The sequence below is a fragment of the Macaca fascicularis genome, chromosome 9 (assembly GCF_037993035.2).
Source record: "Macaca fascicularis isolate 582-1 chromosome 9, T2T-MFA8v1.1".
In the NCBI taxonomy this organism is placed as follows: Eukaryota; Metazoa; Chordata; class Mammalia; order Primates; family Cercopithecidae; genus Macaca; species Macaca fascicularis.
In genome coordinates this window covers 83,587,663-83,613,388 of record NC_088383.1, presented here as the reverse complement: position 1 = coordinate 83,613,388, position 25,726 = coordinate 83,587,663, and the positions used below count along the sequence as shown (strand labels likewise).

The following is a 25,726-nucleotide window of genomic DNA, read 5'->3' as shown; positions in this document are numbered from 1 at the left end:
TTATCTTTGTGTTGTTGTAGCTGCTGCAGTTGCATGCTTAGATATACTCTGATATTGTCTTTATATTTCCAGATATTTGTTTACAAAGTTTTTGGAGTATCTGCCTTTATATTTTGACAACTTTTGAAAAGCACACCCACAAATCTCAGATTTTCTCTTTAACCTTAATCTTTTAGGAGGCAGAGAAGCAAAAGTGAAGGAAACACATGCAATTTCTTGGCTTTTGTCTCAACAGGAAAATCTTTTTCTTTTCTTTTTTGTTTTAACATCTTAGACTTTTTTTCAAAACAAACATCACAAGGAAGGGAGGAAATCATAGCCAGAGACACTAAAAGGTCTGAACACCGCATTTCCACATCTTGTGATGCTTCTTTAACAATGAGTTTAAGATTGATGCCTTTAGGGATAATGAAGCATGGAACTACCTTTCAGACATACAGTTCCTTTTCAGTTCCTTCTCTGCATGGGCCAGGATATTGGAAAAAATCAGCAGATTTCCACGTGTTAATGTTCAACCAGGTACAGTAATGGGTATAAAGCACAGAGGGCAAGACAGATCTGTTTGACACATCCACCACTCCAGCCTATTGAAGAAGGCATGTACTTGCCTTGTACGTTGCCTTGTCTAATTAGCTGCTGAGCTGTTCCCTGGCTCCCCGCTCCTGACTGAGACTTAGCGGCAAAACTGTCACCAGGCATGATGAAGTGGCACTTGATTGTGCTACAAGATGTCCTGTGGATGCAGTCCAGACTGTTTCGACTAATCATCAACTTTGCAGATTCCAACACCAGGGCTTGTCTGCCAGGGCAAGGGCTTTGTAAAAGTCAGAGTAAATGATCTGTAGCTGTAGAAAGAATATAAGGAATTGCTTTGTTTATCTATTTTTTGAAGGACTGACTTCAATAGGCAGCTCCGTGAGCGTGCCTGAGAAAAGGGGACCATTTCAAGTCACATCTCCTCACAGCACCATCCCAGGAATGAGAAGCACCAGCATTTACTGTCTGCACACACACAGATATGTCACCATATTAAGTACTAGGTAAATTTTCAGTCATAACTATATAACTATTCAGTTAACTCCTCCCTTCCATCCCAGCCTTATCACTTACTCTGTGCCTTTGGACAAGTCACTGTCTTCTCTGAGTTTCAGTACCCTCATTTGTAAATTATTTTATATGGTTTTTGTGAATTACTTCTATTTTATTTTTATTTTTTTTTTATAGAGAAAGGCTTTCACCATGTTGCCCAGGCTGGTCTCGAACTCCTGAGCTCAAACAATTCACCTGTCTCGGCCTCCCAAAGTGCTGGGATTACAGGTGTGAGCCACCATGTCTGGCTGTGAGTGACTTTTAAAGGGCTTAGAACATAGTAAGTGCTTATTCATGTTACCTGCAGGTATCATTACTATAATGGTGTTTGAATCCATCATTCTAAAAGTGAATGTGATTTAAAAAAAAAAAAAAAAAAGCCACCAGTTGATGAGCATCATCTGCACAGCATAGATTCAAAAGCTAACTACATGTTACAAATGATAGTTGAGAGTATATCTAAAGTGATCTTCAGAGGTTTGTAATAACAAGGAAGTCTTCTGATGAAGATTTGCGAGGTGAAACAAGAAGAGTAAGCTGTTCCTCTCCCTGTTGGTTAGCACTACCATAACTTGGTGGTGACGGAGGCCATTTCAAGCAGTATTTTTAAATTCAAACGCATATGCCCACCGCTCTTAAAAGTAGACCTGAGTCTATCTATACTTTAAATTTTGGCTGCCTGTTACTAGCATACAATTATTACTAATCACAGAAGAATTATCCTGAGTCAAAACACAGCAGTTAGTTCTGAAAACAGAAATAAAGAATGTAAGATCTGGACAGCAACAAAAGCAAATCTAGTCTGCTCCATCCTGGCTCCCATTTTCAAGTTGAGAACCTGAAGCCCAGAGGGGTGACCTGATCCTTTGTGTCAGAACTGAATCCAGAGCCAAATCTCCCACCTACACTGCCTCCTAACCAGGGGCTCACATCCTCGCTAACCACGGGATGAGTTTCATCTTTGTGTTGGCTCAGAAGTGATCGACCCAAGTCAACCACTTAAACAGCTAGGGCTCAAATTGAGATTTTCCTCCAATTTACCTAGAGAGGACTTCTTAAAATAAAGGATGAGGATGATAGAAAAGAGAAAACCTTATTTCATAGAATGACTTAATGGCTAAAAATAGACATGATCAGTTTTCAAAAAGGAGAGCTATATATTTATGTACTTGAATGATTTAATGGTTAAAAATAGATATGACCAGTTTTCAAAAAGGAAAGCCATATATATGTACTTGAAAAGATATCCAAAACATATTTTTAAGTGAAAAGAAGTACAGAAGAGTCTATAGAATATCCATAAAATAGGCCGGGAGTGGTGGCTCACACTTGTAATCCCAGCACTTTGGGAGGCCGAGGCTGGTGGATCATTTGAGGTCAGGAGTTTGAGGCCAGCCTGGCCAACATGATGAAACCCTGTCTCTACTAAAAATACAAAAATCAGCTGGCTGTGGTGGCACACGCCTGTAGTCCCAGCTATTGGGAGGCTGAGGCAGGAGAATCGCTTGAACCCTGGAGGCGGATGTTGCAGTGAGCCCAGAGCACTCCAGCCTGGGCGACAGAGCAGTATTCTGTCTCAAAAAAAAAAAAAAAACAAATCCATAGATGGGCATGTTTGTGTGTGTGTATGTGTATGTGTGTGTGTGTGTGTGAGAGAGAGAGAGAATGAGGAGAGAGTCTGAGTGTGTGTACATGTACATAAGTACATGAAAAAAAATTGAAGATTGGCACCAAATTGTTAGCAACCCTCTTAGGAAAGAAATGGGATTAAGGAAACAAGATTAAGTAGAAGGCAAAAGGACACTTTCCTTTTTTTTCTACCTACTTCAGTTGGTTTAAATTTTTTACAGAAAGAACTTTTCTTTACAGTAAATGTTACTTGTGCAATTATAAGCTTATTTCATACATTTCAATATATTATCCATGATCTATTGTCACCTAAAGCATCCCCAAAACTTTTGCAAAACCTGTCATAACAAAGGGAAATAATTGGCATGTGAAGCTAATTTGCTTCTGTTCTCAAACTAAGACACAGTGAAGCTGCATCTCTACTATGGCCCAGTAATAATAATACATAAATCTTGACTCGGTTATTAGTAGTGTCAGTAATACAAATACGATCTCAGAATATGAATTAAGCTTCTAAAGTGTTTTAGGAATAGTATATAGCAATCTAAATATGTCAGTATTCTAAGGTTTTTATTGAAGTTTGCATATAAATATAAATAAAACTTTCCCATCTATACAGATAAGTTATATTTTAAAAATTAATCATAGAGCCATGCTTTTATTTAGGAAATTCTACATGAAATATATTTTAATTCATGGTGACTTTATTCTCCAAACCTCCTGGTGATTTTATGCTGGTAATCCAGCAACAAAATAAAAATCAAGCTATATTAATCCCAGCTAGCAAAATTACCTTCTAATTATACTTTTACTTTAGGAAGAGGTAAATGATTTCACATTAGGAAATTTTTTTGGATAGTCCTTGTATCTGAATGTCAATTGAAATTTTAAACTTCTTGAATTTTAGTTCAATTTTTCCTGTGAAGCAGCAATAAAAAGTCCCAGCTGTAGTGTTGCTTATGTAGGGAAATCATCAGAGAACACGACTGAACCTCGGCTTGCACTAATAATGACTAGGTAGCCGTCATTTTTAAAAACAATGTCACAAAAGCTATTTCGATGCTGTCATGCTTAAGAATAATTAGTTTCCATCAAGGCAACAGATTATCTGTTCATGTTGTCCACTGGGTCATTACAATGAACAACCAATACAGATAAATGATATCTAATCTTTTCTGCTCTTCTATTGGGCTGATGGATGGTTATAACATCTCCAATATTATAAGACAGAAAAATTATGCTGACATTTAGAAGCAAAAGCACAGCAAGATAAAACTAAGTACAAAGCATGCCCAACACTATTGGTGGTGGCGGGGGGAGAAATATCTAAAGACAAATAGAACTGAAAACAGAATGGCAATTAGGCCAAAGGAGAGTTATGGGAGGCAACGACTATACCTTGTGGGTGGCAGGCAGCTCAATTAATTATATAACAAGAAAGGGGACCCGGGCATTTCCGTAAGACACATTATTAAAAGGAATATTGACTTAAGCATCTTTTAAATTTTATGCCCTAAAAGAAGACAAAAGGGTTTCCCTAGTATTGATCTGCTCCTGAATCAGGTTGACTTTAAAGGATCACATAATGAGAAATGGTTGAGCAGCAAATGAGACTAAGAAGAAACTGCAATTACTTACAACTCACATTTACCAGGTTCAATAGATTATATCTTTTCCATGTTGCTTTGTGTTCATGCTGTATTTGTCAGCCAGAATTGGAAAAGAACCATTCAGCTTGCCCTAAATATGAAACAGCATTTGGGACTGTACCTTTGGTTCAGTCTATTAGCATTGATCATTTGTAGAAAAAATGTGTAATGAGGATAGCTTAGACTGAGAGTCAAGACAAAAGCCACCTTCAGTTTATTTATCAGATATTTGAAAAATATGTACTAGTATAGTTGTTTTTGCCTCAGAGAGTGTCGATTCCAGCTAAAGATTTTGATTTTAAGCAGAAATAGGGGAACTTTTTAGCTCAGTGAGTGCTAATGGGGATAGGCCCCTACTTAGAAAAGTCTGCTCACTGTCATTTATTCTACCTGTGTCCATGTGGCTCACATTTCTTTCTACAGCAAATGTTTTTTAGATTTTCTCTGAGAATCAGCAGTTTTCCAGGAATACATTCTATATTCTTTCCATTAAAAAAAAACTATGCTCCTTCTAAATGCAATGAGGCATCCTAGGTTGAATCTTGGAACAGAGTAGGGGCCGGGCGCGGTGGCTCACGTCTGTAATCCCAGCACTTTGGGAGGCCGAGGCGGGTGGATCATGAGGTCAGGAGTTCGAGACCATCCTGGCTAACATGGTGAAACCCCGTCTCTACTAAAATTACAAAAAATTAGCCGGGCATGGTGGCGTGCGCCTGTAGTCCCAGCTACTTGGGAAGCTGAGGCAGGAGAATGGCATGAACCCGGGAGGTGGAGCGGAGCTTGCAGTGAGCCGAGATTGTGCCACTGCACTCCAGCCTGGGCGACAGAGCGAGACTCCGTCTCAAAAAAAACAAAAAAAAAAAACAAAAAACAAAAACAGAGTAGGACATTTTTTGAAAAACTGAAGAAATCCCAATAAAGACTACAGTCTACCTAATAGTATTGTATCAATCGATGCTAAGATCTTAGTTTTGATAAATGGGCCAGTTATTATGCAAGATGCCAACATTAGAGGGGAAGAAAGGTATGTGGGGACATTCTGTACCATCTTTGCAACTCTTCTGCAAATCTAAAATTATTCAAAATAATAAGTTTTTAAAATATACTCCCTGGGGCACCAATCCCCCTAACCTCATCACACTTAAGAATTAATGGTAAACTGGCAAATGAGCGAGTGCTTTTTAGACTTACAAAGGCATCATTGTGGTCCACTGGCAAGACTTCAATACCAGGATAGAAGAGTTGTAAAAAACAAATTCTAAAGTTGTAAAAAAAAAAAAAAAAAAAAAAAAAAAAAGCTAGATTTTTCTTGCTTAACACAGAGAATAAGAATGAGAGCAAGAGAGAGAGGGGGAGAGAAAAAAAATGGCAGGTGCACTGTTTTCTTTAAGCCAGTGCTTCTCAACTGGGGAGAATTTTGCACCCCCACTCCCTGCCCCAGGGAACATTTGGCAATGTCTGGAGACTTTCAGTTGTCACAACTGGAAGGTGCTACCAGCATCCAGTAGGTAAAGACCAGGGAGGAGGCGACACATCCCACAATGCCAGCAAAGCCCCCTATAACAAAGAACTATCCAGCCTAAAATGTCAGTGGTGCCTACATTTAACAATCAAAACAAAACAAAACAATTATAACAACAAAACTTGCTTAAAGCAATTAAAATTCAAAGCAAAATAGGCTGGATGCGGTGGCTTACGCCTGTAATCCCAACACTTTAGAGGCCGAAGTGGGTGGATCACTTGAGGTCAGGAGTTGAGACCAGCCTGGCCAACATAGTAAACCCTGTCTCTAGCAAAAACTACAAAAATGAGCCAGACGTGCTGGTGTGCACTGGTAGTAGCCTGATTCTCCCAGCTTACCTACTTGGGAGACTGAGTTGGGAGAATTGCTTGAACCCAGGAGGTGAAGGTGAGCCGAGATCTCGCCACTGCTCTCCAGAGTAAGACTCTGTATCAAAAAAAAAAAAAAAAAAAAAAAGCAAAATAGATGAGAGAAGATATTAGACTAAAGAAAAGCTGTCCCAAGTCCTCCCTTTAAAAAAAAATCAGTAAGGATGGGAGAGAATCTACTAAGGAATGAATAACCCAAGCACAACTCACTGACAGCAACTGTTCCTGGAATCCCTACCCCTCTTCTTTCAGCTTATCCAAATCTGCTCTCCTTATTGAGCAACTTAGTTCAAGTCAGACCTTGGGAATCCTTTATAACCTCACTGCCTTAAAATTCATTGATAATTTCTCCCATGGTTTTCCTATTTCCCAAATTCACAGAACTTATTCTGAGGATTCTTTTTGATAAGCTTATAACTCATTTTACCCTTTACCCAATCCTTGACAAATATTTTTTAAACGTAATGTATGTATTAACTACCACATTTTACTGAATCTGAGACATCATCAGTTTAAGATGTACCATTATTTTATATACCACTAAAAACGAAAAGATGCTGCCAATTAGGCTGCCAAATAGTAAATCATTATCACTTATTAGATGCATCCCAATAATATAGACATAAAATGTGAAAAATACTACCTTAGAAGCAATAATATATAATTTTATTACTCCTATAGCATTTACTATGTATTTTCACAATTATTGCATGGAAATATATCTTATCTCCTTAAGCAGTTGAAAATCCCGTTACAAGCCTATACCTCTTATATTTCTCTGCTCATTCCCAGCACCAAGATCAGCACTAGAGCTTTAGAATCAGTGGTGGAAAAGTAGTAATGATGATAGCACTTTACATGCCATGTAGCATGTGTAGCATTATTATTACCCCCCTTTAGTAGATGAGGAAAGCAAAATGATAGAATGTGCCTAAGGTCACCAAGCAGGTGGGTGCGTGGCAGAACCTCAGTTCATGTAGCCAGTTCTTTTCATTGCAGAGGCCAGGTTCCCAATGTCTATGCTGCTCTGCCCTCAGAAATGTGGGTAAAAAAGCTACAATGGGCAGGTTTAGGGTAGGAGGCACTGACCATATGGTGCTTTTTAGACATACTCCACATGAGTTTTCATTTTACAGTAAGTTTTTATATTAGTCTGTTCTCATATTGCTATAAAGAAGTACCTAGGCTGGGCACAGTGGCTCACACCTGTAATCCCAGAACTTTGGGAGGCCAAGGCTAATGAATCACCTGAGGTCAAGAGTTTGAGACCAGCCTGACCAACATGGCGAAATCCCATCTCTACTAAAAATACAAAAATCAGCCGTGTGTGGTGGTGGGCACCTGTAACCCCAGCTACTTGGGAGGCTGAGGCAGGACAATCGCCCGAACCCAGGAGGCAGAGGTTGCAGTGAGCTGAGATTGCACCACTGCACTCCAGTCTGGGCTACAGAGCGAGACTCAATCTCAAAAAAAAAAGAAAAAAAAAGTAAAAGAAACACCTGAGATTGCATAGTTTATAAAGAAACAAGGTTTAATTGCCTTACGGTTCTGCAGGCTGTACAGAAAGCATGATGTTGGCATCTGTTCACCTTCTGGGAAAGCTTGGGGAAACTTACAATCATGGTGGAAGGCCCAGATGGAACAGATAGGGCCGGAGCAGCAAGAGAAAGGAGCGGGAGGTGCCACACACTTTTAAATGACCAGATCTCCTGAGAACTCACTCACTACTGAAAACAGTACCAAAGGATGGTGCTAAGTCACTCATGAGAAATCCACCCACATGATCCAATCACCTCCCACCAGGCCCTACCTCCAACACTGGGGACTACAATTCAACGCGAGATTTGGCGGGGACACAGATCCAAACCATATCAGTTTTATCCTCACAAACAAGACCGTTCGCAATAGCAACCAAAAACTAAGCCAAAATTGCTTGTTTACAACTTTAAGCCACTAGAGGGCAAGTATTGATGATCCTCCTCCACAAACCAATGATATCTAACAAATATGCTCTGAATGTGATGATGCCTTTGGTCACCCCAAAGCAATTAGTTTCTTTTAAAGATTGCCACAAGTATGAAATTTTGTGGGCACTTTTTAGATTAAGGGCCTATAAGGCATTAATTTTAAAATCATTGACAAGATATCACATCAATATTAAGAAACATTTCAGTAAAAGAATAGCACAATAAATTCCATCTTCCAATTCCCTTCTCCTATATTCTAATGTCATAATTTTTCCCATAGGCTTATCCATTCTATATGATTGTGTACATGGCTCAATTCATATTCTGCTCTTTCATACAATCTACCCTAAACTTCTTTCCAACTTTCTGTGCCAACTGTCAAAACCATCATATTAAATGCCAACATAGTATTTTCTCCTACATTTGGTTATTAAAGCATTTCCATCATGTTAAATGTTTGGAATTTCCACTTTGTTAGCTTACAAGTTGAGTTGAGTTTCCCCCTATTGTAAGTAACACCATTATGACCAAGCAGTGAATGGTAAAGAGACTTATTTCTGTGAATTTATCTATTTAGTAACTATCCTTAGCTATGGGATTATTGAATCAAATCATATGAACACCTGTATGAGGTGATTTCTTAATAGTTCAATAGTATAAAACAGGGATCCCCATATTGAATTATTTCATTGTCCTGAAAAAAAAGGGGGAGAAGGAGCAAAAAATTATAGAATAACAATAGTCGGCATTTACATCACACCTTATACCTTTCAAAGTGCCTTTGTAAATGGAAATAAAATGCTACTTCGCCAAGCTGTAAACAACTGACTTTCTCAGGGACACAGTTACTGAAGGAGCTCATGAATAACTCAAGTGTGTTTAAGAGAGAATATCACAAGATCAAACAATGTTTGTTACATTACGAGATAAAATAAAGTCTGTCAAGGAAAAAAAAAATAAGGTGCCTTTGGATTATTTAAGTGAAATATTGATCAGATTGATCACAAGCATGCTAAAGGCATAATTGCATCTGTCATATAAACTCCACTTAGTTCATGAAGTAATGAACAGGAACAGTAATTGTTTTCCTGTTAATGAGGCTGTAGACTATGTTCTCAGAGTGACTCACGTGTTATTTAGTTTATTTCGAAATGGAGAGTGGCTCACCAGCGTTCAGCTAAATTGGATAGATTACTACCACCACCACCAACAACAGCCACCTCCAAAGTTGGGCTTCTGTCCAAAGTATGCAATGGAGCTCTCACCAAAAACCAAAACCAAACAATTCTTTGAGTCATAAGAAGGCCAAACTACTCAAATCCACCAGTTACTATTTCCCTTCACTTAATTTTTGTAACATAACCCATAACTTAAAATCACCCTAAAGGAAGCTTTTTGTTTTTAAGTAACGTTAAAAATTAACCAAATAAACTTGTGAATTATATGAAGTAAGATTTTCCTATATCTATTTCTAAGCAAGCTCTACAAGATGACACATTATAATGGTAGAAGAGTGACAGGATCCACATCATGGTTTGGGACTGGTCCCCCGGATGATGGATGAGCCTTCTCTGTTACTGTGCATAAAACTTCCCCCTACTCTGTAAACCAAGTACAAGTTTCCAAAAGGACCTTGTTCTCATCCCCCTTACAAGTCCTAGCATATCTGCTTAAAATACCCAGCCCTGCCAAAAGTTGGAAGAATCTAAGATGGCCTTCAGCAGGTGAATGGTTAATAAACTGTGGTACCTCCAGAGAATGGGATATTATTTAGTGCTGAAGAGAAATGAGCTGTCAAGCCATGAAAAAACATGAAGTAACCTTAGATGCGTATCACTAAGTAAAAGAAGTCAATCTGAAAAGGCTATATACTGTATGGTCCCAACTATACAATATTCTGGAAAAGACAAGCCTATAGAGACAGTCAAAAGACCAGTGGTTTCCAGGGCTGAGGGAGGAGGAAGGGATGAGTGGGCAGAGCACAGAGGATTTTTAGCACAGTGAAACTACTCTGTATGATACTATAATGGGGGATACATGTCATTATATATTTGTTCAAACCTACAGAACGTACAACACCAGGAGTGAATCCTAATGTAAACTAAGGACTCTGGGTCACAAAGATGTGTCATTGTAGGTTCATCAATTGTAACAATTGTAGTTAATAGGGGAGTCTACACCTTGGTAGGGTCAGAGGGTGTATGGGAATTCTCTCTACCTTATGCTCAATTTTTGGTGTAAATCTAAAATTTCCCTAAAAAATAAAGTCTATTAAAAAAAAAAAAAAAAACCTTATCCCCACCTTCTTCACCTAGCTAAAGCTACCTGCCCTTCAAAATGTAGCTCATGGGTCCCCTCCTAGCTAATGTTCACTTTCTCATGTCTCCCTCGCCTTGACCTTGAGCCACTGGAGGGCAAGGACCTTGTTTCATCTGTCTTTGGATCCCCGGATCTAAACACAAGCACGTAGTAGAGGCGCAGTCAATGTTAGCTAAATGAATATGTGAGAGGAGAAGTCTTTTCCAGTCAGCTCTCGTTTGGTGAAGAAAATATCTAGCTGGCTTTTGTAATTAGCCACATACAGAGATGCATCAGAAAAAGACAGAAAACCTCCCTAAACTAACTAACTAAATGATAAATAAATAAAATCAGCATTCTACCATATGCTAGAAGTCTGTGGGATCCTTTTATCAATAATCTAAGTGTTAAAATCCAAGCATCCTATAGCCCAAAACAAAGTTAAAAAAACAAAAAACAAAAAAACAACTCTATGAATCCTGCTTTCACTTCAAGCCCCATAATGATTAAGAACAGGAAAAAAAATCAAAGCTCTTGTTTAAACCAGGTGAAAAGTACATTCAAGAGCTCCCTCCGCCTTGCTTTCTGCCCACACAGTGCAGAAGTGTATAAAGTGCTGGATTGTGGAGAAAGCCTCACCGTGGTTCCAACCATGGAGAAAAAAGAAACTCCCTTGGCTCCGATTTACATAGTCACAAAACAAAACCCAACTTGACAGACATAAAGGGCATATACATGGAGGAGAGTAAGAACCTAAGAACCCCACTGGCAAAGTGGCATCCGCCTAATGCAGGATTTGAAATGAGTAATTTGTAGCTAGGAGGTAACGCTGTCATGCAAGGCATGGGTTATAGCTTTCCTCCCACCCCTCCAGAAAATAGTTTTGAAAATACTTCCGCCGGGCGCGGTGGCTCAAGCCTGTAATCCCAGCACTTTGGGAGGCCGAGATGGGCGGATCACAAGGTCAGGAGATCGAGACCATCCTGGCTAACCCGGTGAAACCCCGTCTCTACTAAAAAATACAAAAAAAAAACTAGCCGGGCGTGGTGGCAGGCGCCTGTAGTCCCAGCTGCTTGGGAGGCTGAGGCAGGAGAATGGCGTGAACCCGAAAGGTGGAGCTTGCAGTGAGCTGAGATCCAGCCACTGCACTCCAGTTTGGGCGACAGAGCAAGACTCCGTCTCAAAAAAAAAAAAAAAAAAAAAAAGAAAATACTTCCAATTTGGGGCAGTCTAGGATACACAAAAGCAAACAATCAGTTCCTGAGAAAGGGCTTTCTGGGAGCGTCTCCATGCAGCACAGGTGAGAAGGCAAGGTTAACTATAAGTAGACAGGCAACAGGGGATTCATTTCATGTCACTCTCTGCCTTTATTATGCATTATCCTTTCGGCCCAAAACTTCTGATCACCCTGACCCCTTAAAGGACATCATTGCTGAAAGGAGTTTGGGGAAGAATTAGCAGTCATCTTTTCACCCTCTAACAATGATATCTTTCTCACAGGTTGTTGCAAGGCTTCCAAGTAATGTAAAGTGTACACAGAGAGCCTGGCACATAAAAGGTACAAGCAGCAGATGTAAAAGATCAAAAGCAGGGCTTGTCACTGCTGAGGTGGGGTGGGGTGGGGGCCAGTGGGCCACTGGACCCAGCCCTCACTTTCAAATATGGCCTCAATTTAGACTTCCGAAGTCATCTCTGAATAAAGTTATACATACAATTTACAGATATAAACCAAGAGATGGAAAGAAGTTCTTTTACCAACTTTCAAATTGTTTCACAACTGGACCATATCACCTGTATTGTTCTCTTTCTGTAAATCCTAAAATTGTCTTAAGGCTGGCATAATATACTACATTACAATGTATTTTTAAATTAAAAGTGGTGATTTGTTAGGTATAAATGTTTGCAATACAAAAATATGGAGCAATTCATGTAACTCTGCTTTTGGCATTTTCCATCTTTAAAAATTTACTATGAAGCTTTAAAAAAAAAAATGAAAGTGGCCTGGTTCTCTCATAATCTCTGAGATCCAGACTGGAGAACTGTAGTTTCTGGGTCCTTCTTAGAAGAGATTAGCAAATGCAGAACCAGCAATCTGTCTATATTAGTGCTGTCTCCTAGAAACGTATAATGCAAGCCACAAATATTAGCTACATATGTGATTTTAAATTTCCTTGTAATCACATTTTAAGAAATAAAATGACATGGGGAAATTAATTGTAATAATATATTTTGTTAACAAAATATATTTAAGTCATCATTTTAAGTGCTATCAACAAAAACTTATTAATATAATATTTTTACTTTTTTTTGTACAAAGTCTACAATCTGGTGTGTACTTTATAACTATAGCACACCTCAGTGTGAACTTACCACATTTCAAATGCTCAGTAGTCATTTGTGGCTAATGACTACCACATTGGACAGCACAGATCAAAAAACCGTAATCTGCAGAATTTTCCCTTCAGGTTTATTTGCATAAGTGGTATCTGGGCACTTGCCATTTTAATGGTTAACAGTGGCATTTAAAAGAAGGTAGTTTAAAAAAAAAGATGTAAGAAATGGCAACTGACACCTAGTGGACCTGAAATGAACATTTTTAGCAAGAAAATCAACTAAGAATCCATAATTTAACAAAAACATAAGAACAATAAATCTTTTTTTTTTTTTTTGAGACGGAGTCTCGCTGTGTCTCCCAGGCTGGAGTGCAGTGGCGTGATCTCGGCTCACTGCAAGCTCCGCCTCCCGGGTTCACGCCATTCTCCCGCCTCAGCCTCCCAAGTAGCTGAGACTACAGGCGCCCGCCACCACGCCCGGCTAGTTTTTTGTATTTTTAGTGGAGACGGGGTTTCACCATGTTAGCCAGGATAGTCTCGATCTCCTGACCTCGTGATCCACCCGCCTCGGCCTCCCAAAGTGCTGGGATTACAGGCTTGAGCCACCGCGCCCGGCCAAGAACAATAAATCTTTTCTCGTTTCTGGTAGTTTTCTCAGGCCATGACTCTCTCCATGGAAAATGCTGCAACAAGAAGACAACTTTGAAAAAGCTCAGAGATTCTGAACTGACTGTGATTCTGGAATACACAAAATAAATAAAATTCTATGAGCAAATGATAATGTGCTTTATTAGAAAGAACTCTGGACTTGAGTTCCTCACCTCGATTTCATGAAAGCAATCCATTTCTACCTGTCTCAAATATTAGCTTTCTGCATAAAAGTTCATTTGAATACGGCCGAGCATGGTGGTTCCTGCTTGTAATTGCAGCACTTCGGGAGGCTGAGGCGGGCAGATCATTTGAGCTCAAGAGTTCCAGACCAGCCTGGCCAACATGGTGAAACCCCATCTCTACTAAAAATACAAAAATTAGCTGGGCATGGTAGTGCATGCTGGTAGTGCTCCAGCTACTCAGGAGGCTGAGGCAGGAGAATCACTTGAGCCCAGGAGGAGGAGGTTACAGTGAGCCGAGATCATGCCACTGCACTCCAGCCTGGGTGACAGAGAGAGACTCCATCTCAAACAAAACCTAACAAGTTTATTTGAATAAAAACAGTTCCTAGTGGAGTAGAAAAGAAAGGGGAAAACCACTGGACAAAATGATCTCCTGGCCATTTGAAATAAGTCGAACTTACATTTTCAATTATGTGACATTCTGGAAAAAGAAAAACTGCATGGATAGAAGTCAAATCAGTGGCTGCCAGGCACTGGAGGAGGGACTAGGGATGAAGGAAAGAACTGATTACAAAGAGGAACAGGGAGCTTTTTGGAGTAATGCAAATCTTCCATATGTTTATTGTGGTGCTCTACACCTAAAAAGTGTTTCTTTCTTGTATATAAACTATATCACAATATACATGACCCCATAAAATGACCTCTCGAAGCCCCCTTTGTCTCTAACTGCTAGAAATCTTGAAGAAGTCAACTCTCGGGCAGAATGTGTGAAAAGCAACTTGAACACTTTGACTGTCATTGCTTATTTTTTAAACTTTGTTACTGGGCACTCATGGGCTTTTATCCTTAAGTTTATATCCCTTTGTTTAGTCAGTAACATCCCATTTCCTTTTCAGGAATTAATTCTCCATCAAATGCTATCTTGGTGAGACTGTCAGTGCAATCCTCTCCTACCCAAGAAATAGGCATGTGACCCTAGCTTTGCCAACTACACCCTCTTTTCCAAGATTTCAAATCTTCATAATAAAGGGAAGAATGATGTCCTTTCAAAAAATGTGACTTGATTGCTGTCACCTAGACCTCCAAAGCAGTCCTTGCTCTTGTCTCTTTCTGATTCTGTTTCCTAGACAACTCCAACCCTTCCATTTCTGTATCAGAATAATACAGAATAAGGCATAATGGCTCATCCAGTACCATCTCCAACCACTCTGGCATCTCTTCTTGTACTATAGAGGCTAGAAATTAAAACTACATTTCCCAGAGTCCCTTGCAGCTAGAGTTCATATGTGACTAGAGTTCATAGGAGATTGGGAAGACAGTTGTGAGTTGCATGAGATGGTAGCTTCACACAGGAGATGAGGTCTTCTAGGGCAACTTGGGTAGAAGTTCTGCTGTTTGTAACCCAAGAATCCTACTAATACATCTAGTCATCTACTAATTCAGTAAATTATTGTTGGACATCTGCTATGTGCCAAGTACTGTATTAGAACCTGGGGATACAAAGATGATAGAAACGGTATCCATGCCTTACACTCAACCACATGGATGAATCTTAAAGACACCATGTTGAGAGAAAGAAGCCAGACACGGCCGGGCGCGGTGGCTCAAGCCTGTAATCCCAGCACTTTGGGAGGCCGAGACGGGCGGATCACGAGGTCAGGAGATCGAGACCATCCTGGCTAACCCGGTGAAACCCCGTCTCTACTAAAAAATACAAAAAACTAGCCGGGCGAGGTGGCGGGCGCCTGTAGTCCCAGTTACTTGGGAGGCTGAGGCGGGAGAATGGCGTAAACCCTGGAGGCGGAGCTTGCAGTGAGCTGAGATCAGGCCACTGCACTCCAGCCCGGGCGACAGAGCGAGACTTCGTCTCAAAAAAAAAAAAAAAAAGGAAGCCAGACACAAAAGTGTACATCCAATATGATTCCATTTATATGAGGTTCAAGAGCAAGCCAAATAAATCAATGATAGAAGTCACAGATTATGACAGATGTCAGAAGAGTGGTCACCTCTGAGGATGGGATATTTGACTAAGAAGAGGCCCAGAGAAGTTTTCTGGGGTTTTGGAAATGCTCTGTGGCTTCATCGGGGTGGAAATGTAAACAAAATCCTCAGGCTGTACACTAAATATTAGTGCATTTTATGGATATTATATGTAAATTAAAAGAATTGTAAGAAGCTTATAACCTAACTGGAGAGCAAAGCATCATTTAGAAAACTCGAATGTAGGTGATGAGGCTGAGAGACAGGGCTTAGATCCTATTGAGTTACAGAGAAGCAAGACATGAGCTCTCCCTAAAGCAGGCATGTCAGTGGCAATCAAGGAAGGTAACTTGTGGGTAGACTGAAAAGGTCCTTAAATGCCAAGATACTAAAAATATTTTTAACAAAATTATCATTCATCTTTCTTTTGGAATGGGAAGCTAAATTTTTCTTGAGAGGGGGTCTTGCTCTGTTGTCCAGGCTAGAGTGCAGTGGAACAATCATAGCTCACTGAACCCTCAAACTCCTGGGCTCAAGTGATACTCCTGCCTGAGCCTCCTGAGTAGCTAGGACTACAGGCTTGTGCCACCATACCTGGCTCATTTTTTAAAAATTTTTTTACAGAAACGGGGTCTTGCTATGTTGCTGAAACTGGTCTCAAACCCTTGGCTTCAAGTGATCCACCTGCCTTGGCCTCCCAAAGCGTTGGGATTAAGGCATGAACCACCATGACTGGCCAAAATGCTAATTTTTTTAAAGAGAGAAAACAAATTTTATTCTCATCTTATATCTTTCCCAGGCTTTTACAGAATATAATGTCCTTCTATGATTTATTTAAAGTATCCTGTATTCAAATTGCTAGTCAAAAAAATAAAATTTTTAATTTAAAAAATACAAAAACAACTGTATAAAACGTTTGTGCTCACTGGAGCATGTAATTCTTCTACTCTATAATTTGTAATAGCCAGACATAGTGGCTCACCCCTATAATCCCAGCTATTCAGGAGGCTGAGGCAGGAGGATCACTAGAGCCCAGGAGTTCTAGTCCATCCTGGGCAACAAAGCGAGAGCATGTCTGTAAAAAATAAAAATAAAAAATGTAATATGACGCTGAAACTAGTTTTGCTTTTGATTTTCCAATTTAAGGTTTTCTTAAGGCAATCCTGAAGGTTTAGAACCCAAAGAAAATAAGAATTTTATTTACCATTACTAGAAGTCTCCCATCCTTTCTACTTAACTCTTAAATGATTACTGTGTAATCCCCAAACTCAGATGAATGTCAGGTGGACCTAGACATTGACCTTTAAAGAGGTTTCGGTGTGATCATAAACAAAATTAAAGTGCTGCTCGATGAATAAAAAGTAACTTGCCGGGCGCGGTGGCTCAAGCCTGTAATCCCAGCACTTTGGGAGGCCGAGACGGGCGGATGACGAGGTCAGGAGATGAAGACCATCTTGGCTAACACGGTGAAACGCCGTCTTTACTTAAAAAAATACAAAAAAACTAGCCGGGCGTGATGGCGGCCGCCTGTAGTCCCAGCTACTCGGGAGGCTGAGGCAGGAGAATGGCGGGAACCCGGGAGGTGGAGCTTGCAGTGAGCTGAGATCCGGCCACTGCACTCCAGCCTGGGCAACAGAGCCAGACTCGGTCTCAAAAAAAAAAAAAAAAAAAAAAAAAGTAACTTGTAGACATCTCTTTTTGTCTGTCCTATATTTTTAACAAACTACTCCCAATTTACGGGTGTTTGTCCTTTTACTTCATTAAGAGCATATACTGCATTTAAAGACTATGAACTGTTTAAATCTGTTTTAAAACACAAGATAAAAGCACACAAACAGATTTTAGTGGTACTTTGTTTCCACTCACAGAAATACCGACAGCATTTTGATTGCCCATGTATACCTAATGCCTCACATCCTGGGACTAATGGAAGGATGCTTACCAACTAGATTTTGCAGAAACGAAAGGATTGTTGCAAAACCCTGTAAAGAAGGTATCTCAACAGCATATACAAGTAAACATGTATATGGTGTTTACAGAAGAAGTGGGGCTGGGAGGGAAAAGAAAATATAATATTGCAACAAGTTTTTTTTTAAATGATTAAAATTGCGAGTAAACTGTGTTTAGGCTACAACTGTAGGCTTCTGAATCACAGTCTAATTTTGGCTTTTTTTTTTTAATAATGGAATTGTGAAATACAGATCAAATGCCATTTCAACAAATATAATTACAATACATGACAAATTCCAGTTAATGCTTCACAGAAACAACAATAAGACACCCAGCAAAAGAAAATAATTTAAACAGCCCCTTGGAGCTCAATCATTCAACTCTTCATTCAATGACTATTCATTATGTAACTATTATGTACGAAGCATTGTACTAGGAACTAAGGAAACAATGAGTAGAATACAGCACTTTCTCTTGAAGATCTTTCACAGCGATGACAGAGAAAGACATAAATGAATGATTACAGTAATGAGGAAATAATATCTTAGAGTCACACACAGGATATGAATGTACAGTGGAGAGTGTGTGTTTTAGTCTGTTTTCTGCTGCTATAACAGAATACCACAGATGGTAATTTATACAGAAAAGAGATTTATTTGGCTCACTGTTTTGGAGACTGGGAAGTCCAACAGGCTGCATCTGGTGAGGGCCTTCTTGTTGTGTTATAACATGGCTGAAGAGCAAATGAGCATGCAAGACAGAGACAAAATGGCCTGAACTCATCCTTTTTATCAGAAACCCACTCCCATGATAACTAATCCATTCCTGTGATAACTGAATTAATCCCTTCATGAGAGCCAACCCCTTGGGGCCAATCATCTCTTAAAGTCCCACCTCTTCATATTATTACAATGGCAATTAAGTTTCCAACACATAAACTTTCAGAGATAAATTCAAACCATAACACCATAGCTACCTCTGCTGGGGCATCATTAAAGGAGACGTGATTGACTTTACTCTTTAAAGATAGAGGGGAGTTTCAGGTAGGAGGGGAGGCAAGGGAGAAGAGCCACAAGAGATGAGGTTGGAGAGCTAGGCTGGAATCAGGTCCTAAAGGGCTTCATGTCTTGCTGAGGACTGTGGACTTGCTACAGTAGGCCAAAGTAAGCCGGTGAAGAATATTCAGGGACTTGGCTGGGTGCAGTGGCTCATACCTGTAATCCCAGCACTTGGGAGGCCAAGGCAGGTGGATTACTTGAGATCAGGAATTGTAGATCAGCCTGGCCAACATGATGAAACCCCATCTCTACTGAAAACACAAAAATTAGCTGGGCATGGTGGCTGTAATCCCAGCTACTTGGGAGGCTGAAACATGAAAATCTGCTTGAACCTGGGAGACAGGTTGCAGTGAGCTGAGATTGTGCCACTGCACTCCAGCCTGGGTGATAGAGTGAGACCCTGTCTCAAAAAAAAAAAAAAAAAAAAAAAAAAGAATATTCAGGGACTGAGTCAGGTGCGTATTTCCATAAGAATCATTACTGCCCCAGCATAGATGGTAGGTGGTATGGACTGAAATTAGAGGCAGGAAAGCCGATTAGGAAGTTATAGTGGTTATCCAAACAAGAATCATGAGGACCAGAAGGAATAGAGAAGCAGGCACAGTTCTGAGAACTATTTGGAAGTTTCAGATTGACTATTTTGGGGAGACAGAGATCTCCAAAATATCTGAAGTTTTCAGCTTGACTGACTGAGTAGATGGTGATTTTATTAAAATTAAAATAAAAACAGAGGAGGAGGAACCATTTTGGAGAGAGAAGGCAAGTTTGGTTCTGTAACCAAATAATGAGCAGGAATTGACTATGAGACATCCAGACAGAGGTCAAGTAGGCAGCTGAAAATACAGAACTGGAATCAGGTTAGCCTGATTATTTTGTTTCTTATTTTTTGCAAAGAAAACAAGAGCCCCTGAGTGTACAATCCTTGATGTCTCTTAGAATAAATTATTGATAAACTAATGTTCTCTTCTTCTTAGGACTCTGTTATCAAACTATATAATTTGTTTAAAAGGGTGGAGATATTCACTGCTTCTCAGAGCTGTCAGCTTAAGGCCAAGTCTTCATAATTCCTTAAGAAATTATTCATATTTTTTCAAAAGGAAAGGCGATGAGAAATGAGATAATATATTAAAGGAAATCAAATAAATTTACAATAAAAGATCATTAGGAAATGAAATCTTGTCAGCCTGGATAAATGGGCCAGATTATTATATTTAAGTCAAACTAAATTACTGTCCATGTATCTATTAAGGCATTTATAAGTGTCGAAAATCAAAATGTTAGGATCCTGACTCTAGGTGTAAAATCAAAGTGATTTTGATAAGTTTAAACAATCTTTTACTGTGAAGAAAAGGCAATTTAAAATCAGAAAACAATATAAGTATCACAGGAAGGTATATAGATTCCTTTTCTTAAACATTGCCAATGATTTGGGAGGCTAAAAGAAAAATGTTAAGACATTATTTGCAGAATTAAGCATGACAATCAGATGATCTTAGCTCCAAATAACCAATCATGAAATTTTTAAGTTGACAAAGTCTTATATTCTCTTCTTAAAGAACTAAGAAGAAGCCATTGAAATAAATTCAACTTGTATAGAGAAAAGCACTCTGCTACGTGTGTGTGTCCATCTCTCTGTGTCCAACAGAAAACTTAAGTCATTATTGCTCTTTTTAATGAGAGTCTGTCTAACCAGACCCTTAGTTAAGCAATTAAGCAGATACTGTTACAAATGTCTCTCATTTGTAAGAGAAAGGGACCAAAGGTAAGAAAAGCATGGACATGTATATGTTGTTGCTGTTGTTGTTGTTCTTGAATTGCACTGAATCCATTATTGAGGTTTCCCAAGGATGACTCTCAGACACCAGAGAAAACTTTAGTTCTGGATGCTGAATGATATGTTCACCTGCACCTGCTTACCAAACCTGGCAGGGTGGCAAAAGCACCTACCTCACTTGAGCCGTTCATGTTGTGGGTTCTCTCATGTGCAAAAAGATGACTGGACTAGATGATCTCCAGAGAAGTGATGAAGTGGTAACCTTGAGAAGTGTTTTTGGTTTGTTTGCTTGTTTGTTTGTTGTTGTTGTTGTTTTTGAGACGGAGTCTCGCTCTGTGGCCCAGGCTGGAGTGCAGTGGCGCGATCTCGGCTCACTGTAAGCTCCGCCTCCTGGGTTCACGCCATTCTCCTGCCTCGGGCTCCCAAGTCGCTGGGGCTACAGGCGGTCGCCACAACTTCCGGCTAATTTTTTGTATTTTTAGTAGAGACGGAGTTTTGCCGTGTTAGACAGGATGGTCTAGCTCTCTTGACCTCGTGATCCTCCCGCCTCGGCCTCCCAGAGCTGGAATTACAGGCGTGAGCCACCGCACCCGGCCGAGAAGTGTTTTTCAAACACAGATCCCCAGACCCTACCACAAATCTGTAAAGGAAAGAAAGGAAGGAAGGAAAGGAATTTTGTTCTTTTTTTTTTTTTTTAGCTCTTCAGGTGACTCCAATGACCAGTCACATTGGGGAACCACAGCACTAAGCTACCGGTTTTAAAGTCTATGAAGTTATGAATCAGATAATTTAAGATTCTTAAAAACAAGAATTCAACAAAACAAGATATGTGACTATCCACTAAATTCAATACAAAATGTGGCAGCCTTTGTAGTTGACACCCTGGCACCGCTGTAATGATGACCATACTGTTCCTCACACCCATGCTCCAGTCCTGGCCATGGGGCCTTCCAAGAGAAGCTTCCTCACAAGAACTAGTCTGATGTTTCAATCTTTTCTTACTCTCCTGTCAATTTCATTGCCCACTGTAGAACCAATAGGATATTTTTATATATAGGAGAGATTTACAATAAGGAGTTGGTTCACGTGATTATGGAGGCTAGCAAGTCCAAAACCTGCACTGTGGTCCAGCAGGCTGGAGACCCAGAAGAGCCAGTGGTGCAGATGAAGTCCAAAGACACTCTACTGAAAAATTCCCTCTCACTAGGAGAGGCTGGTCTTTTTGTTCTATTCAGGCCTTCAACTGATTAAGTGAGGCTCAGCTACAATATGGAGGATAATCTGCTTTACCCAAAGTTCACTGATTGAAATGTTAATCTCATTCAAAAGCACCCTTCAAGTTAACACATAAACTCAACCATCACACCCACCAAGCCCATGAGTTGATCAACAACTGCGCTTAAATCAGGGGATCCTGCTGAGGAGGGCTCTCTCCATCCAATCTCTGCCCATCCAAAGTAGATTCACTATTGTAAGGATGTTCATTTTCTCCAAATTATGTTATATATTGAATGTAGTTCTGTTCAATATTCCCCAAGAATTTTGTTAACCCTATTTACCAGATGGGTGATGGGAATAAAAGAGATTAGATCCATGGATTGTTGGTTCATATGGGGTTCACTGGTGCTGTAATACTGGAGGAACAGAACTCAAAAGCTAGGAGATGGTATCCCAGGGAGGAATGATTTAAATTGAAATTATGCAGGCACTGGTAATGACAAGATCTTGGGTATTACCATGTGTTTTTGTTGGAGATTCCTCAGATGCTGACCTTCAGAAAATGATTCAGGTGCAAATAGTTTATTTAGAAAATTATTCCAAAAACTAGTATTAGGATAGTGGGGGAGTAAGACAAAGAAGGAAAATAAACGAATAGAGGATGTGAAGTCAACTAGACCTTAATACCATTGGGAGCTCTAAGAAGCAGTGTAGAACATGTTGCCTAGTTATTCCACTCACAGTCCTGCCATCTTTGGTTGAGGGCTGCTCTGCAGTTTAGCTGTTAATTCTCCTGGCACTCGTTGCCTGCTGTGTGAATGGGCAGGGTGAGCTCCCACAAATGTGTGAGGTCAAATCCATATAATCAATCCTGTATCATTACCAGCAGAGGGTAAAAAAAAAGGATTACTTACACATTTGAAATATTGTATGCCTATTTCAAATGATACAGAATTATATCTATTAGAAAAAATACTCAAATTTTCTGATTTCAGTAAAGAAAATTGTAAGAATCTTCCATTTCCTTTACACCCACACCCACAAATATGCACAGAAAAGGATTTAGAAAAACACACATGAAAGCATTAACAGTGGTTGTTGCTGAGCAGGTAGTTTATGGCTTCAATACATTCTGTATAAAATGTGAAATCAGTGAAGGAAGTGTCCAGTCTGATCCCCTGGGTCATAGCCTTTCAATTCTGGAAGATTTTAGGTCTTGAATTATGTTGTGTTTTGCTCATTCATTTTTTTTTCCTATACTGAGGATATGTTTATGGAAAGAAACTTAGATGCTTTCCATGGAGAGGGTTGGGGGTAGAAAGCAGGGATTTTAATAGATTTAATTCTTGTGTTAGTAAGACAGCCTTACTGTATTGTTAGTGACAATGCTATGACTACTTTGCTAACTCTTCATCCAGCTGGCATTCAGCAATGCCAACTGTACAAGGCTTTGTTAGTCTCTTGGCTATTATGGGTGTCTTTCAAAGCAATGTGATGTGATAACTTATCCTGCAAGATATTTCGATGGATTTTTCATTTCTAATTTGAATAGCTATTAGAAATATTTTGGAGCTTTGAAAGAGCTCATGATTTTTCCTAATCTAAAATATTCAGTTTCTTTTTCTTTACCTCTGAATGATTGGTCTTAAAATGATGCCACAACTTAAATGGCACCATAATCTTATTTGAAACTATTCTATTGCATAAGACACAAAAAAAGTAAATCATTTTCACCTCTAATGCCAAAGGCAAGATAGATTTTATCATATTTTTGCTTCTTATTTAAATTTGCACCCAAGATTTTTGTTTTCTTTTTTTTTTTTTTTGGAGTAAATTCCTCCCTTACATGAATCAGAAAATTCTCTAACATATCAGTTTTATCTTGTGCAGCATCTTCAGATATACATGGAGCATCTGTGGGTTGAGAAAGTGAGTCTTCTAATTCTCTTTTTAAAGCAAACAATCTGTCCTTAAATATGAGAAAAATATATTACAAAGAAAACGTATTTTCATTTAAGATGTACTGTTGTTGAGTTCTAAACAATAGTAGTTATAAATAAAATGTAATTATTTAGAAATTTTTTTGGAAAATATTTTACAGGTTATCAAAACAAGACAAGAGCATGTATTTACTGCTTATTGTGTTTCCATTAAGCTCAAGGAGAACTTTGGGATTTCAAAATAATGATTTATTGGATGATAACAATGCTGCAGAGATTTTTGCAGGCATAATTAAAACAAGTTAGTAAAAACACAGTAGAAGTACTGAGAACAAATTGAGTTATTATTTGAATGTGCACATATTTAACCTTAGAAAATTCTAAGACTAAAATTTTACAATATATTCTTATAGCCAAAAACAATAACAAATAGAAGAAAACTTAAACCAGTGGGTTTTTTTGTTTGTTTGTTTTTGGTTTTGTTTTTTGAGACAGGGTCTCATTCTGTCACCCAGGCTAGAGTGCACTAGCACAGTCCCAGCTCGCCGCAACTTCTACCTCCTGGGCTCAAGGGATCTTCCCACCTCAGCCTCCCAGGTAGCTGGAATTACAGGCATGCACCCCCACCCTTGCCTAATTTTTGTATTTTTTATAGAGCTGGGTTTTGCCATGTCACCCAGGCTGGTCTTGAATACCTGAGCTCAAGTGATCTACCCACCTAGGGCTCCCAAAGTGCTGGGATTCCAGGAGTGAGCCACTTCACACGGCCACCAGTGGTTCTCAAAGTACTGTTTGGGGGACACCTGGAGTCTCAAAAACTCTTTTAGAGTTCCAGGAGGTCAAACCTATTTTTGAGCCCATTGGCCAAATTTGAGTCACATTTTCATGCCTTATCTGCAAGGAAGCTGGGATTCTCTGCCTGTCCTTTGGGCAGGGTAGGGCAGGAAACAGACCCACCAAGATTGCAAGCCATGAGAGAAAATGGAAGTTTTACTGGAATATAAGGAAATTACTTCAAGGCAAGGAAATATAAATCTTTATTTCACAGATAATTGAAAATTAAGAACAACAAAACTTTTAAAGATTGGGTTACTTGTATGGGTGTCAGGCTGGAAAAGGACAGAGCCAGGACCAATCCTCAGTCCTCTGACCCCCAGTTCTGGGTTCTTCACCCCACACTTAGACCTTTTCTGGTGCAAATATATCTGACAAAATAACCAAAACCACATCTCTCTCAAATAAACTCTTGGTACCAGGGGAAAATGAGGAAACATTGAAATTATTTCTTCATGGAAGAAGGTGTTTAATTTTGTCTTTTAGAGATAATAGGTCTCCTTTTAGAAAAGTTGTCGACATGTGAATGAACTGATTCCACCATCATTCCCAGAACCTTATAAGAAGCCTTCCAGTCACCCATTTTGCAACTGTAACTCTGGCTGCTCATTATCGGGCACTTGTTGCTCTTGCATAGTAGCTTTAAGGGCACTATGTTGGCATTGCTTTGCAGAACACATGTGCCCAGCACATTGTAGGATCGCATTAGCATGCAACAGAAGTACCTTTATTTAATCATAAGTACTTCTTATGACTCCAGTGGTGGCCTCCTAATAGTCGTTCCCTATCTACATCTTCCATAGGCAAAGCCTTCTTCCCAAGATAAATTTTTAAAAACCTGATACTTTCCTAACCTTCCTCGCAGATAAGCATGAAAATGTGACTCAAATTTGGCCAAGGGACTCTGGTAAGAAATTTGCTGACAGCTATAAATGGTTTTCTTCTCCAAGAAGACACAAGAAAAAAGATTCTCCCTCTCTATTCCTATGGATGCTGCAATGTGAGAATATGGAACCTGGGTCTGCACCAGTCATCATGTGAATATGAGAGTCAAAGCTAAGGACAAGTCAAAATACTGACTATAGGTAGCACGGTGGAAAGATAGGAAAAGCCTGGATCTTTGATGATATCGTAGGACCAGTGAATTAATCCCTGGAACCACTCCACCTCTGGACTTCTTGTATGCAAGATAACAAATGTATTTTTTAATTTAAACCAGTTTTAGGGTACTGGAAGTATCTTAACTGATACAATGGCTTTCCAGGGAACCAGGCACCTAGAGAA

The 25,726-nt window shown here is 39.5% G+C and overlaps 1 long non-coding RNA gene across 1 annotated transcript in view; it reads right to left on the bottom strand.

Moving 5' to 3' along the window:
• Positions 1-630: 630 nt before the first annotated feature.
• LOC135964963 (uncharacterized) overlaps positions 631-25,726 on the bottom strand; it is a 104,958-nt gene continuing 79,862 nt past the window's right edge. The window contains exons 2-3 of the long non-coding RNA XR_010577698.1: positions 6,228-6,315; positions 631-845 (exon numbers count right to left, since the gene is read on the bottom strand). This is a non-coding gene — a long non-coding RNA (uncharacterized lncRNA). The remainder of the gene's footprint in view (positions 846-6,227; positions 6,316-25,726) is intronic.